Source organism: Pezoporus occidentalis, unplaced genomic scaffold (genome assembly GCF_034315485.1).
Source record: "Pezoporus occidentalis ecotype Australia unplaced genomic scaffold, CSIRO_AGI_Poc_V1 ctg118, whole genome shotgun sequence".
Lineage (NCBI taxonomy): Eukaryota > Metazoa > Chordata > Aves > Psittaciformes > Psittacidae > Pezoporus > Pezoporus occidentalis.
The window spans coordinates 1,869,698-1,885,115 of record NW_026912972.1 but is presented as its reverse complement, the minus strand read 5'-3'; the positions used below and the strand labels follow the sequence as shown (position 1 = coordinate 1,885,115).

Here is a 15,418-nt window from a genome sequence, read left to right as displayed (position 1 = left end):
GCAGCCTTCCAGTATCTGAAGGGGGCAATAAGGATGCTGAGAAGGGACTCTTCATCAGGGACTGTAGCGATAGGACAAGGGGTAACAGGTTCAAACTGAAACAGGGGAAGTTTAGATTGGATATAAGGAGAAAGTTCTTTACTGTGAGGGTGGTGAGGCACTGGAATGGGTTGCCCAGGGAAGCTGTGAATGCTCCATCCCTGGCAGTGTTCAAGGCCAGGCTGGACAGAGCCTTGGGTGACATGGTTTAGTGTGAGGTGTCCCTGCCCAAGACAGGGGGGTTGGAAGTGGATGATCTTAAGGTTCTTTCCAACCCTAACTATTCTATGATTCTATTTTAGCAGTGCAGAAAGCATTGGAGGCAACTGTTGCAGCCAGGCAAGTAGCCTTTGGAGTTTGTAGCCAAGAGAAGGGGTCTGCAGTACAACAGCACAACATCCAACCCTTAATGTTGAGGGCATGGGTGGCACCAAAGGTACCTCTGGGCTCCATTAGTTTAGAAGTTGCAATAGGCAACAAGATGTTGGTTGTAACCCATGTTGGTGACTAAACCATCTCCCAGCTGTACCAGAAATGGGGAGCCACAAGAGAGGGCAGGCAGCCTTTGCAAATAGTACCTTGTCTGCTCCACAGGCTGCATTAGTGACTTCTACTCCTAAAGCACTCCCATCTCTTGACAAAAATAACTGAAGATTATTTATACACACACACACGAGATCACACAAAGTGGCCTTGAATAAAGATAGAACAACCATAGGAGGAAACCTAAAACCTCACCAACCAAAGAACGACAAACAAACAAGCCCACAAGCCAGTATAAGCTAAATATGAAACAAAAAGGGCTTCAGCTTTATGCAGAAGTGGTGCTCTTCATGCCAGCAGTGCTCTTAGGTGCATGTTGGACTTGATGGACTTCAAGGTCTTTTCCAACCTAGGTGATTCTATGAAGACTTCAGGCCTTCTGCATGCTCAAGCTTAGAATAAGCAAAATGTAATGGTTGTAAGTTGTCAGTAATAAATAATTCCACTCTTAAAGAGTGGAAACCTGAAGTTAATAGGATGCTATTGCTGGTAGAACTGTCAAGAGTAACTGTGACCTCTGACAAGACCAGAGCATGTTGTTCACAGCATGGGAAAGTGAGCAACTGGAGGGGTCAGATCAATATGGCAAGGATTTTGAGATGGGTGGCCCTTTCAAATGGAAATGCAGTTGCTAAACATCTCACAGTAAAGAAAAAAGGTGTTTCTATATTACTATGTCTATGTAAATTTTGAGGGAGGGCCAAAGTTGTAAGCATTTCCCTTCTGATTCCAGAATGTATGGAAATCCAGATGGCTGAACTACAGGAGTTCATTTTTCTTTATGGCAAATCTGGATGTTTAAAAACAACTTCGCAAGAGTCAATAAATCAAAAGCAGCAGAAGTCTGCTGGGATGGCTGCCTACAAATAGGAATGTTGTGTTTCAGATCGTCTTACTCCACGGTGTTAAGGATCTCTATGAAAGCTAAGTGGGAGTCCTCTTTAGTGTACTGACTGGGCTATGAGTAGGCACAGTGATTGCTACAAGAGGTGTGAGAGCAGACCACTGTGTCCCCAGGGCTCGTACCATGAACTACTTTTAACTGTGTAAGCCAATGGCTCCACCTATGTGAAGTACAAGAACCCTCTGCATGCTCTACCTGGATCGCAGAGGTTTGAAGGCTGTGTAGACGGCATTAAACTCTGAATGGAACTGGACAGCGCATGGGTCACCTTCTTTCTAGGACCACCATGGTGGCTTGCCTTCAACAAAAGGTTGAAAGCCATCATAAAAAAGGGAGCAATAATATTTGATGTTGTGACATTTGAGACTTGGACTTCCTTTGGCCATTGGCAATGTCTTCAAAGAAGCCTGAGATGGTATCTACTGCATCTTAGGCAGGATGCTCCCAGCAGAGCATGCCTCACAGGTGTACCCTGGCTAAGCTTTCTCACACCAGCTAATAGAGATCCCAAAATATTTTGCTTCCCATATTGTGGAATGTTAAGAAAGCTGGAGAGTAGCTTTTTAGAAGGGAAGGGAGTGATAGGACAAGGGGAATGGCTTTAACCTGCCAGAGGAGAGACTGAGATGAGCTCTTAGGCAGAAGCTCTTCCCTGTGAGGGTGCTGAGGCGCTGGCACAGGGTGCCCAGAGAAGCTGTGGCTGCCCCATCCCTGGCAGTGTTCAAGGCCAGGTTGGACACAGGGGCTTGGAGCAACCTGCTCTAGTGGAAGGTGTCCCTGCCTGTGGCAGGGGTTGGGACAAGATGAGCTTTAAGGTCCCCTCCAATCCAAATCAGTCTGAAATTGTGTGACTCGCTTCTTGCATTGTCCTAGTCAAAGGTAAATCATCGAAACACAAGCGAAGTGAGAGTTGTGGCAGCTCTGGGCTTGGCTAATGAAGAAAGTGCAGCTAGAGAAGACTTGACAGTTCAATAGAGTAATTCTTTAGAAAATAGCAAAATCAATTAAATGTTGAATGGTTGCTAGGAACACATGGGTAGAGGCAGTGCACTGAACAATCCATTTTATTTCTTTACTCTTGGTAATTGAGGCCAAGATTAGCAGAGATTTTTTTAAGTATGTTCTCCCCTTTTCGTGTATTTTTTATATCCCGATTCAGCTGTTTGCTATTAAAAACAGAGCACTCAGCAGCCATTTTTTATAGACAATACTTGATGGGTAAAAAAGTAACACTTTGGTGCAGAAAACTGACAAAAAGTTTCATATTCTATGAAAATACTATACATAGATGAATGGGTTTGGGTTGAAGGGACCTTAAAGCTCATCCTGTCCCAACCCCTGCCACAGGCAGGGACACCTGCCACTAGAGCAGGGTGCTCCAAGCCCCTGTGTCCAACCTGGCCTTGAACACTGCCAGGGATGGGGCAGCCACAGCTTCTCTGGGCACCCTGTGCCAGCGCCTCAGCACCCTCACAGGGAAGAGCTTCTGCCTAAGAGCTCATCTCAGTCTCCTCTGTTCTGGCAGGTTAAAGCCATTCACCTTGTCCTGTCCCTACAGGCCCTTGTCCAAAGCCCCTCTCTAGGTTTTCACATGCCATGGCTTGCATTTGCTCCAGCATTTCTAGTTAATCCTTCTCCGTTAGTATCCTGAGAATCAAAAAAACCTTAGTTTTTGCTGTCTCAAACTACCCAAGGAAGGAAAACATCAGAATGCATCACTTTCCTGTTATAAGTGAAAGAATTCACTTCCAAACAATCCATCACCTCTAGCTGTCTTTTGACTGGTGCTATTTACTTGATCTCAAGCACAAGCTCTTCCCTGTGAGGGTGCTGAGGCGCTGGCACAGGGTACCCAGAGAAGCTGTGGCTGCCCCATCCCTGGCAGTGTTCAAGGCCAGGTTGGACAGAGGGGCTTGGAGCAACCCGCTCTAGTGGAAAGTGTCCCTGCCCGTGGCAGGGGGTTGGAACTGGATGCTGCCGCGGTAACACTCCAACACATCCCAAACAGTCTCCAGGTCTGTCCGGGCCTTCAAAGCCGAGTGGGCACCTCCGGCCTCGGAGACCCACACCCGTGTTCGGGCTCTCAACCCCCCTCGCTGCTCGGCCGCCCCGCCACAGGCCGGAGCTCGGCTCCCCTCCGGGACTACAGGCCTAGAGCAGACATGGCGGACCCCTGCCTCAGCGCCCCCCCAACAAGCCCAACACCACCGGGCGCGCCGTCGCCAAGGCGACGGGCCGCGCGCCACGGGGCGGTGCCGTGAGGGCGAGGGCGTGTCTTGATTGGTCCCCTTCTCCCCCTCCCTCGCCGGGCTATAAATAAACCGCGCTTCCTGATTGGCCGCGGGGAAAAATGGTTGCTCCCGCCTCGTCCGCCGCCGACACAGGTCAGTACGCGGCGGCGCACCGCTGCTTTCCACACCCTCGCTCTCGATCGGGCCTCTCTGTGCTGACCCCCGCCGTGGCGCGGGGCTCTTTCGTTGCCCGCCGGGTTGTAATGGCGGCGGGGACGCTCCCGGCCGCCGCGTTCTTCGAGTGGCCGTTTGAGCGCCGCTGGGTTTTCCTCATCTCTCCGTGCTCCGAACCGTGAGGCGCGGAGCGTTCTGGAGAAGGGAGGTGATGGGCAGCTGCTTGAGCCAATCAGAATCGCCCTTGCAGCGGTGGCGGGCGTATTTGAGCCGCTTGGCGTTTTCTGCCACGCTTTGATTGGTCGACGCGCTAGGGCGGGCGGAGCCTCCGCACGCCATCACTCGCCATGGGGCGGAGGGGTGTGACGGGCAGCTCCGCTGGCCAATCAGCGCGTGCGGCGCCTCCCCGCCTCTCGCGTTTTTGTGAATGAGGAGGGTGGGGGCTGGCGCCTCCGCAAGCCACGCCCCCTTCGCTCGCTGCGGCGTAGCCCCGCCCCTCCTCTGCCTGGCGGCCGCGGCTCCTCCTTCCCCCCCACTCCCTCCCTCTCTCCCTCCGCTCACGGCGAGCAGCGCCGCCGCCTCGGTGCTGCGCGGGGCTCGGCGGGAGCGATGCGGGCAGCGGTGAGTGCTGCGGGCGACGGCCGGGCCCGCACCCGGCCCCAGTCCCAGCCCCGCCGGGCCCAGGCCGTGTGGGCTGTGCTGAGGGCGTGGGCCTGGGGGCGGCGGGGCGCGGGTGTTGGCCGGGGCGGGCGCGGCGGCCCTGCGGCGGGGCCCTGCGGAGCCGAGCGGGGTCGGGTCTTGCTCGGCGCTTGCCGGTGAATAACGGTGGACTTGGGGAAAGTTTGTGTCGGTGGGGACTCGCTTCACGGGGCAGCGGCTCCGGGGTTGGAGCATGGAGCTTGTCCAATGGTCCCCCGCTAAAAAGCACCGTTAAAAATGTTTTTTTTTTTGGTAACTAGGAGGAGAAAACAAGGAGTGTGCTCCTTAACATCACCGTGTTTTGAGGCGGTAACGTTGGGCTGCAAAGGGAAGATGACAGCTCCGAGCCGAGGCAGGGCTCTACACTATGGCTTCTCCCCCTAAAACACGCATTTTGGGGAGCTGTGGGTCAATAAAGTGTGTGAACCGCTCCGAAATGTAAAGAGTTGCCTTGTGCAATGAGAAACGAGGCTGAAAAAGAGAGGTTCTGGTGCGTTCGGAGGAGGGTGTTGCTGAGCGTTTGGCTGTGTGTGGGTTTTGCTGCAGGAATTTATCAGGGAAGATGCTGTGCAATCCCTCTGCTCTGTCGGGGTTCTCTGCTGGGTGCACGGCACCTTCGGCAAGCGGAACGTGCTGATATAATGGCTGTTTGGCCGTCATCTCCCCCGTTCAAAGGGATGTAAACCTGCCCGTCATGCACAACACTTGCGTAATTGTGTTGTGGCACTCGTTTGGGGAGAGTGGAAGGCTTTTTCGGGTGGTTGGCTTGCTTGTCAACAGCCTGCTTTACATAAAGCAGGCTTGTCACCAAACGGCTTGTTTTGTGCCTGTTAAGCGAGGATTTCATCTTGCCTGGTATTCCAGACTGGATTCCAGGTCTAAAAATGTTCCCAAGAAGTGGGATCGGTGTTAGAAAGCTGTGGGTGGATTCAGGATGTGAAAATCACTTGTAAAGCTGGGAAGCAGGGTGCTGGAGCGGGGTAGAGGCGCTCGCTGGTGGTGTGTGTTTCTTCTCACCAAGCAGCTTGGTTCTGTGCTTGTTCCCAACAGCTGTATTCTGTTGCCTTCCTCATGCTCATGTGAGCCTGGAGATACGGAGTGAGCATGATTTTGGCTGTTGGCGCTCCGGTCTCCTTGCCAATGCATTTTGATTTACTGCTCTTATGCCCTGTCAATAAATGGGACTGTATTTGCTGCCATCAAAGCGCTTTTGGTTGTTGCCAAAAGCTACCTGGAGATAATTATTTGAATTAGGGATGAGTTGTTTTTTTTTCTTTCTTTAATGGCAACATTTGTAAAAGCTAAGGAGCTGTGAAGTTTATATAATAATCTGCTTCTTGGCAAGCTTTCTTGTTCCTATTTCTCCTTTATTTTCCCTAATGTGGGCTGTCACGGCACTGGGTTTTTAGTTGTTTCTGATGTTCCCATCACCCCCCTATGGAGTTTCGAGCCTAAAAGCTGCTATTGGCACTCGACAGCCTTTTTGAGGGCACTGAATTAAGGAAGCTCAGCTGCATGTATACAAATATACAGCGATTACGAGGCAACAAAGTTAGTGCAGAATCATCCTGTAGCCATGGCAATGTGCTCACTCCGTTACATTTAGAGATGTAAAATGCCACCCAGTTAGAGTAAGTTTTAGCAACTGCAGCCTCTCTGTATCAAGAGAAATGTGTAAGACATGACTTTCTAGGATTATATGCTTCCTGTTTGGATGTTTTGGCATGTGCATCTGACACATTCCAGTTGCTGATGTTAAGCTGTGCCCTTGGTTGCCCAAATTAAGGGGACAAAAAGAGTCCCCAAATGTTTCCATCTTTACAGGTTAACTTTGCCATCCCGTAATTCTTTTGGGTTTGCTTCCCCGGAATTCTTTTGGGTTTGCTTCAGGACTTGGCTGTAGAAAGGAGACAGATTAGAAGATGCATGAAATGCATTTTGAAAATTACCTTGGAATACCAGAGGAATTTGCCATTTACTTAATGGGCTGGGGGCATGAAAGAAGAGTGTAGGTATGGCATTAAAGTTTTTATTCCTTTGGGAGGAAATGTTTGTGGAGCAGTCTGCATTCCTGTTGTGTGATCTCCAGCAGACTATCCTAAAGTAGGAGAAAACAGGCAGGTGTGAGCTACTCAACCTGTTGTCAGCACCAAGGGAAACACACAAAGAAGTCCTCGAGGAGCCCAGGGAACATCTGGCAGCCCCAGGTTAGGAGGTAGCAGGCTGGGTACACCAAGGGCCTGTGAACTCCTTAGTGGAATTTGGTTTCACTGATCACTTGCCTTTTGATGGTGACTTACTAGCAAAAAGAGTCAACCAGAGAAAGTAGTTTCTTGCACGTTTTAATCTTTGTGTTCGTCAAAATGCAACTTCTTGCTTTGCTGTGCTCATGTTACACAGGCTTCTGTGTTCCCATTAACACAAAAGAGAACTTGGACAAGAGAAGGCTCTGAGGAGACCTCTAGAGCTGTTTTCCACTACCTAAAGGGGGCTACTGGAAACCTGGGGAGGGGCTTTGGACAAGGGCCTATAGGAACATGACAAGGGGAATGGCTTTAACCTGCCAGAACAGGGGAGACGGAGATGAGCTCTTAGGCAGAAGCTCTTCCCTGTGAGGGTGCTGAGGCACTGGCCCAGGGTGCCCAGAGAAGCTGTGGCTGCCCCATCCCTGGCAGTGTTCAAGGCCAGGTTGGACACAGGGGCTTGGAGCAGCCTGCTCTAGTGGAAGGTGTCCCTGCCCATGGCAGAGGTTGGAGCTGGATGAGCTTTAAGGTCCCTTCCAACCCAGACCAGTCTGGGATTCTATGAAAAGTGAAAACAGGAGGGCACTTAGAAGAAGGGGCTTTGAATTGTTTTTGGCACTTTTGGATTGCTTGAAGTGTTTCTCCAGTGGTTGTTTGCTGTGCTGGAAGGGTTTTGTAAGGCCACAGTACATCCTTGTCCTCGTGTTTTCTCAAGGGTAACATGCATCTGTCTGGGTTAAGTGCAGTGAAGTGTCTGCTAGTGCGATGCTCTCTTTAGGATCTGAAAACCTGGATGCTCGCTGCCCAGCTGTGCCAAAATAACCTTGGGCTTAAAGCATCTCTTTGGTGTCCTTTTCCAGTTAAAGAAGTGATTGTGTTACACTCCTTGGCATTGAATGGTTTTGTGTTTACTGGAAATAAATACTCTTGGCATTGTGTGTGTGTGTGTGTGTGTGTAGCAGAGTCTTGGGACCATATTTTTACTTGTCTTGCACCTATTGAGTACACACAGTAATATTACCAGAATAGTTTATCTGCTGAACGGTATCTGTTGCTTAGCTGGTTCCAGACAGCAACAGTTGTCACAAACCACAGCGAGATGTTAACTGAACCTGTTATTTGGATACTGGTAACATCATTCATGGAATATTTGCCAAGTGTTCTTGATGACTCTTTTTGTGTCATCTTCATTGCTCCTCTAGGTCACCTCTAGCTTGTTTCCAGTTACCCCATTGCTTGTCTGTAGTCTTTTACCTAGCCTACAAGGCCAGCTATTGGGTTTGGATTCTGTTAGGCTCCTGCTGGGATCCTTTGGGTTTGTGCTTTTGTAGAAGCCTGTTTTGCTGGAGACAGAAGCTGGCAGGATGTGTTGTCACTCACTTCAAACCTGCTAGTCAGTTTTGAGTCCTCATCCCTAATGCTTAGTTTCTGGTTTTCAGTTACTTTTGCTCCCAGGTTCCCCAGGTCCAAGCATCCCGATGCTCCGAAGCAATGAAAGGAACCCAGTTCTTCTCTCAGAGGTCTGGGTACAGGGGGAAACCCCATGAAAATGCCTGGGTTTGCCTCATTGTTTAAGCTGAGAAAAGGCAGAAACACTAAAACTGACTGCTTTAATAATCAGGAATGTGGCAATGTTGTTACCTACCCAGAGGCATAAGAAATGGGAGTAAAAGCTGTGTGTGGGGGGGAAGGAAATGCGTCTTAGCATTTTGATCTGATTTAGATGGTCTCTGCTATGGGCACTGTCTCTGTATTCGAGCCCTTGGGTGAGGGAAGTCCTCAGACTGCTCTAGTAACTCCTGCCACCTGCATTTTGATTGCGTTCTGCAGAAAACTGAAGTGGGCCAGGTTTGCTTTCTCCTGCAATGGCCCATGTTGATAAGGCAGTCCATAACAGATGATTCGTGAAGTGATGCTTGTCATTGCTTGAATAGTAAGCAGATTTTGGGTGATGCTGCTTCGCTGCAAAGCATGGGCAGTTGAAACTGAGAGGAGAGACAAATTATCTCCTGTGTTGCTGGCTGTTTGGAGCTAGCTGCCTCAGAGTGTGTGGGGCAAGGGGGGAATGGGTGAAATAACGGGGGTAGAGAAGCAGGAAAGCACACAGAGGTTGCGTAACAGCTTTGTAAAAGGGAACAATTAGGAAAAGACTGTAAAATCTCTTGGAAAGCTTCTGTGGTTTTCCCTTTGCAAGGAATTACAGCTTGGCCTTCCTCTATAAAAACTCAGGCTTTTCGTTCTGTTTTTCATGGTATTCGTTGCTAGACATGTCCTGATCAACTCTGTATTTTTTCCCTTGATGTTCTCCTATTGGATATGATTTGATTAAAAGCTGCTTCAAACTGCCATCTACTAGTGCAGAGGAATGTTGTGTTGACTTGTGGTCATGGGCACACTCAGCCGTCTGTCCTCATGAAGTGATTTAACCTTTGTTCCTCAGACAAGAAGCATTTAAAAACCAAAAAGTTACAAGTTGAAAGTGGGATCTCAGACTAATGAGAAACTTCTTTCTAGTTTGGTCAAGATGTAGTTTTAACCTAAGAGTCCTCTGAGATAGCCATTTAGTTTGGTAGAGGAGCAGAAAGGAGCCAGAGAGGTGCTGGGGGAAGCTGAAGGCAATATGTGCAGCTCATGTGGCTTATCCAGGTCTGAGGAAGAAAGAGCTTGTTCTTTTGGAGCATTGTTTAGACTGGAGCTGAGGAACAATTCCTTCCCCACAGGGTGCTCAGGCATTGGAACAGGGTGCCCAGGGCAGTGCTGGATTCACTGTCCCTGCAAGTGCTCACACACCACAGAGGCGAGGCCTCAGTGCCATGGGTTAGTGGTGGCCTTGGCAGTGCTGGGGAATGGTTGGACTGGGTGAGCTTAAAGGTCTTTTCCAACCTTGTTGATCCTGTGATTCTATAATCATTCCAGTAGTTTGGACTAATCCATCAGATATAACTAAGTGTTACTCTGGCAGAGTGTTGCCCATGAGGTGATGATGCCTAGGAGCACATTCAGTAAGTTCTTCATCTCTCCATGGTGAAGATGTGACTTGCTGAAGTGACAGGTTGAAGCCTGCTGTGTTCACTCCCTTGTGTTCTTCCAAGTTAGATCTCCCGTAGCCTTTCCTGGACGTGTGTGCCTACACGTTTTGTAACCAGCCATAAGCTGTCGGGTGACAAACTCTTATTGTAAGGGGTCTGGTTTTGCAATCATAGGATAAAAGCATGTCGAGGAGATGACCATCTCTGTGCTGGCAGCATAGCAATGTATTGTTTTAAATCTTTTCAAGCAGCTCACTCTTATTGTGGGGAGCACTGACATCCAGTTGAACTTACCTCCATTTATCTTTTAGGAGGAGTGAAAAAACGCTGCCATTTCCTGCGTAGGAAATAATTCACTTTGTGATTTTTCTGGAGAACTGGTGCTTTAATGAGGTGTCTGTCAGCAAGACTTAATTACTGTTAAATTCTGTGAACATTAGTATTCTGTAACCGGTTCTGTGTGAAATGGAGCTTCATTTGTCAAACGCACATGAGGGCATTAGTTTGGTACAGTTGGCATTAAATGTGAGAAGCAGCAGTTGTTCAGGGCTACCCTGTCCCTGCTACTGGTGTGCAAGGTGTTGTAAGATGGTGTACTGGTTTGAACCAGTGCTTTGTCCCGTGTGCAGTTGTATGTGAGGACATGGGGAGCAAGGTGCGTGTGGCATCACAGCTGTATCCCCACTAATGCCTTTGGGCTTTTCACCTTAAGTAAGTAGTTATTTACATTGGCTCTTCAGGATTAAAGGGAGATGAGCATTTTATGCTGGTCCCCTTTTACCCAGCCATTTCCAAGTTGTCTTCCTGTTTGAGTTTTCATTTTCCTTCAGTAAAAGCCTAAAGCTTGGATGATGTTATTCTTAGCCTGTTAACATAAAATCCCAGACTGGTTTGGGGTGCAAGGGACCTTAAAACTCATCCAGTTCCAACCCCTGCTACAAGCAGGGACACCTTCCACTAGAGCAGAGTGCTCCAAGTCCCTGTGTCCAACCTGACCTTGAACGCTGCCAGGGATGGGGCAGCCACAGCTTCTCTGGGCACCCTGTGCCAGCACCTCAGCACCCTCACAGGGAAGAGCTTCTGCCTAAGAGCTCATCTCAGTCTCCCCTGTTCTGGCAGGTTAAAGCCATTCCCCTTGTCCTGTCTCTACAGGCCCTAATGAAGAGTCCCTCCCCAGCATCCCTATAGGCCCCCTTCAGATACTGGAAGGCTGCTATGAGGTCTCCATGCAGCTTCTCTTCTGTGTTTTCCTCGTATGCTCAAATAACTTGCATTGTGTTTGCTCAGCAGAAAACCGTTCAGTTTGGATGTTGCATGGACAAAGCTTTGTCTAGTGTGTGTTGCTCTAAGAAAATGATCCAAAATGTAAGCCTGAAACAATGAATGAATTCTGTTGGATGTTGTTCCCAGTAAGTACTCAGAAAGAAGTGTTGGTCAAAGTATTCAGAAAGGTGCATTTTCCCAATGGGAAAGAGTTTTCCAGGTTTTGTTGATGTTTGCTCCAGGTTCTAGGGGTCCTAGAAGGAGAATCCATAAGTAAAACTGAGCTTTCCTGCAGGCTGGATTATAGTTTAGGGCACTGCGTACTAATAAAGAAAGTTGCTTCTCCAGCCAGCATAGACTTACCAATAAATAAATACCTAGTGCTTTGGCTGAGTCAGGAGGGGACCCGTCTGTGTTGTGGTGCGGATGAGGCTGGCAGGACTCAGACACAGAGACTGATCTCTTGTGGCACAGCAGGAAGCCTGTCATGTTTCTTTAGATTGTTTGGGGGGAAAAAGGGAGCACAAGCACCTGTGTGCGGTATCTCAGGACACATGGGGTCATGTTTCTTGTGGAGGTCTTGTTGGAGGGGATGAATGATGGCACCTATTATAGACCTGGAGAGGGCAAGAAAACAGTAGGGTGCAGTCTCCTGCTGCCTCCTGCTTCTTTTGCAAGGAGACAGATGCAGTTTGAGTGTGCTTGGGGCTGTTGTAGTGCCTTCAGGGCCAGTGAAAGAAATGGCTCCCTAGGATGCTTGCAGCATCTCTATTGGGTTAGTGCTAAACAGAGCCTTTTCTTTCTCCATGTACAGCTCTAGTGCTTCTGTTTCCTGCTGTTTGTCAACAACCCAGCCCCTGGATTTGTGTAAACCTTCCTTTGCTGTGGTTAGTGATTGCTGTCACAGATTACTGAGGTTCTCCGTGTTTAGGTTGGTTGCTGCTGCTCTTAACTTGGTGGCAGCGTGATGAAGCAAGGCCCTGATGGGTTTGGTAGTGAGTATGCACAAAACTTCATCTTGCCTTTGTTCTGTGATGAAGAGAAAGGGTAAAGCAACGTGAAGAGGCTACACAGTCAGGTGTGTTTGGAACTAGTGTTAGAGATGCTGCTGAGTAACTGAACCTCCCAGTGGACTGGAACAGATATTGGCTACCGTGAGCTGCATTTGCATTTCTGTTTTTCTTGACCTACTTAATGTAAATGGACACAATAAATTATCTTCCATATGGATTTTGTGGTGCACTTCTACACAAGACTGATTTTTCTGTTTGAATCTAATGGCAACGTCTTGATTGTGAGAAAATCACAGACTTGGAGAATGGTTTGGGTTAGAAGCTCATCCAGTTCCAACCCTTGCCACGTGCAGGGACACCTTCCACCAGAGCAGGGTGCTCAGGCCCCTGTGTCCAACCTGGCCTTGAACACTGCCAGGGATGGGGCAGCCACAGCTTCTCTGGGCACCCTGTGCCAGCGCCTCAGCACCCTCACAGGAAAAGAAGATCTTCTGCCTAAGAGCTCATCTCAGTCTCCTCTGTTCTGGCAGGTAAAAGCCATTCCCCTTGTCCTGTCCCTACAGGCCCTTGTCCAAAGCCCTTCTCCAGGTTTCCTGTAGCCCCTTTAGGCACTGGAGCTGCTCTAAGGTCTCCCCTTGAGGAGCCTTCTCTTCTCCAGGCTGAAACAGCCCAGCTCCCTCAGCCTGGCTCCAGAGCAGAGCTGCTCCAGCCCTCGCAGCAGCTCCATGGCCTCCTCTGGCCTCTCTCCAACAGCTCCATGTCTCTCTTGTGCTGTTGCCCCAGAGCTGGATCAGGGCTGCAGGTGGGGGTCTCCCCAGAGCACAGCAGAGGGGCAGGATCCCCTCCCTGAGCTGCTGCTCATGCTCCAGGGGTGCAGCCCAGCTCATGGGGGGGGGGGCTCTGTCCTCAAGTGTACACTGAAGGGTCATGGGGAGCTTCTCCTCACCCACCACCCCCTTCCCAGTGTTAAGTTTTTGTCCCATTTCCCCCCCCCCCTTCATTTTTACCTGCCTTGAGATGCTGGTAGAGGCTAAAGGATGCGTTTGAGTAAGGAATTTTAGTTTGGCATCATGGTCAAAAGAGGGAGAGGACTAGAAGTGAGCAGCAGGGTAGTTGATGTGATTTCAGGGCAAATGGTAGCTCTGTTTCTGGCTGCAGTATCCCTTGAAGAAGATGGCCTTCTAAGTTGAAATCTTATTCATGAGAATTATGAATCGTTGAACATAAGCGCGTCTTTTACTGTACAGTCTTATGAGCAGTCCACACTGGTTTTGGGTGGATTTACACAGATTACATGGTCTTGTTCACATTTGTGGCTGGATGTGGATAGCTTAGGCTGATGTTTCCTGTGTTAGTTTATGCTTTGTAAACAGAAATAGGTGGTGGTGGGACCTGCTGAGTCTGATTCTCATGTCCGGTCCATGGCACTGCAAGTGTAAAGATAGGTGGTGTTCCATTTAGGGGATGGATCAAACACTTCTCAGTGCAGAAAGCTTACACGCCCATGGAAAAAGAAAGCACAGTGCATTCTATTGATGGGGGGATGAACGGTATGAATCCTTCATGGGCAGTTCTGGGCTGATCTTGGTGAACTGGCTGGTGACCTGGTGGTGTGGGGCAGCTGGGAGGGTGCTGTGGGGTTTACAGTGGCCCTGGTGCAGACATACAGACCATCAGACCACAGTGTCGTGATGCCAGTTACTGGCAGTGTTAGAAGGCTCAGATGAATCCATTTTGGCACTGAAATTGTGCTGCTTCTGGTCTTTGCTATAAAAATGCTGGTCTAAAAATAGCCTGCTGTGGAGGGATGCTGAGAGCAGGGGAGTGGGTGAAGAGCTGGTGTGTGGAATGCAGGCACAGGGAGTGGTGGCAGGGACGGTGCCACACAGTAATGCTGCTTGCACTCAGTGGGGTCAAGGCAGGCGAGTTTTGCATAAGGTAATAATTCCATTGTAAGAGGAGAAGGAAGTAAGGAAACTGAGACTTGGAGATAGACATTGAACTCTTCCATAAACCTAGGGGTGGCTGGGCTGGCACTTTTCAAAGGGTATGTGCAATAAAAGCCCAAATAGCACTTGGGTGAGGAGTATTACACTCCAGATATGAAATCCTGTGGTGTAACAGCTAAGCCAGGCTGTCCTGGTGCAGGTCCTGTTAGAAACTGGAATTAGAGCTGCAGAGGCACCATAAAGCCATTGTGTTTCTGTTTAATAAGGTGCTTGCCTCATTTAAATGTCAGAAAACCCCAAGCAACTTGAGATGTAGCTGTCTAATGCTAGAAACAAGGGCATCTTCTTTGCATGGGGCTTATCACCCCTCCTCGGGAGAAGGATATCCAGTTATTGTATACTTCCCATTCCTAGGTCTTCCCAAGTGCCATTCTGAATGACATTCCCCACATTCTTTCCTTTGCTGGAAGGAGCTGCTCAAGCCAGGAGGCCCTGGAAACAGGGAGATAGCCTAATAAACTAATGCCTGAGCTTTCTCTTTGCTGAGGGTATCCCCAGGGTGCTATCTCCCAATCTGAGGAGCTCAACAGGGACATCTAATGCTTCTTGCTGCCTTTTTGTCCCAGTGAGAAAGCATCTTCGGTGTCTACATTCACAACATGTAAAGAGGAGCAAGTTAAGGCTATATTTAAATGAAAAGGGGAAAAAAAAAAAAAGGAAGGCAGCATATTCTTGGCAATAATTTCCTCTTTTGCTGTAAACTGTCTGCATTCCCTGGGGGATGAGGTCTCCCTTTGTGAAAATCTGTTCTGGATTCAGTCTGTTTGACAATCTCGCTGTGTGACTCCCTTCCGTTCTGTGTTTTGGTGATGGAAATGAGCAGTGTCTGCTTCTAGGTACTGTGATTGTATTTTCTTTCTTTATCAATCCAAATAACCTCTTAAGTATACCGGGGACAGATGAGGCTTGAATTCCTCCTCTTGCAACACAAGGTGTTCTCTGTTCTACACTGTAAATATTTATCTCTTGTCAAAGCAGAGTGGTTCCTATTGGGAACTGATCTGGCATGCGACAAGGTTTTCCTTAAGGAATTTGTTTCCTTTTATTTACAGTGTTATCGTATATTTAAATTCCAGGGCCTCAGTGTATAGCTCTGAGGCTTGTTCCTAACACTGGCAACACAAATGGAAAGCAGCAGAGCCTCTGAATACAGCTAAATGAATTCTGAGCATATGCTGTAGCCAACCAACAAGTGTGGGTGTGAAATTCAAGCAAACACAAGAAAAGGTACTAATGTTTTCCTGCAGCTACAGGAGGATTCCTAAATGAGA

The 15,418-nt window shown here is 48.8% G+C and overlaps 1 protein-coding gene across 9 annotated transcripts in view; it reads left to right on the top strand.

Annotated features, from left to right (window-relative positions):
* Nucleotides 1–3,843: 3,843 nt before the first annotated feature.
* HDAC4 (histone deacetylase 4) overlaps nucleotides 3,844–15,418 on the top strand; it is a 214,773-nt gene continuing 203,198 nt past the window's right edge. For 3 of the 9 annotated variants that reach the window (XM_062642768.1, XM_062601708.1, XM_062642706.1), the window contains exons 1-3: nucleotides 4,458–4,512; nucleotides 6,683–6,797; nucleotides 11,153–11,271. The gene's annotated coding sequence lies outside the window, so the exon portion shown is untranslated. Of the gene's footprint in view, nucleotides 3,871–4,427; nucleotides 4,513–6,682; nucleotides 6,798–11,152; nucleotides 11,272–15,418 lie in introns of those variants that run through there. The other 6 variants (XM_062601716.1, XM_062642757.1, XM_062601725.1 and 3 more) reach the window with 5 other exon arrangements.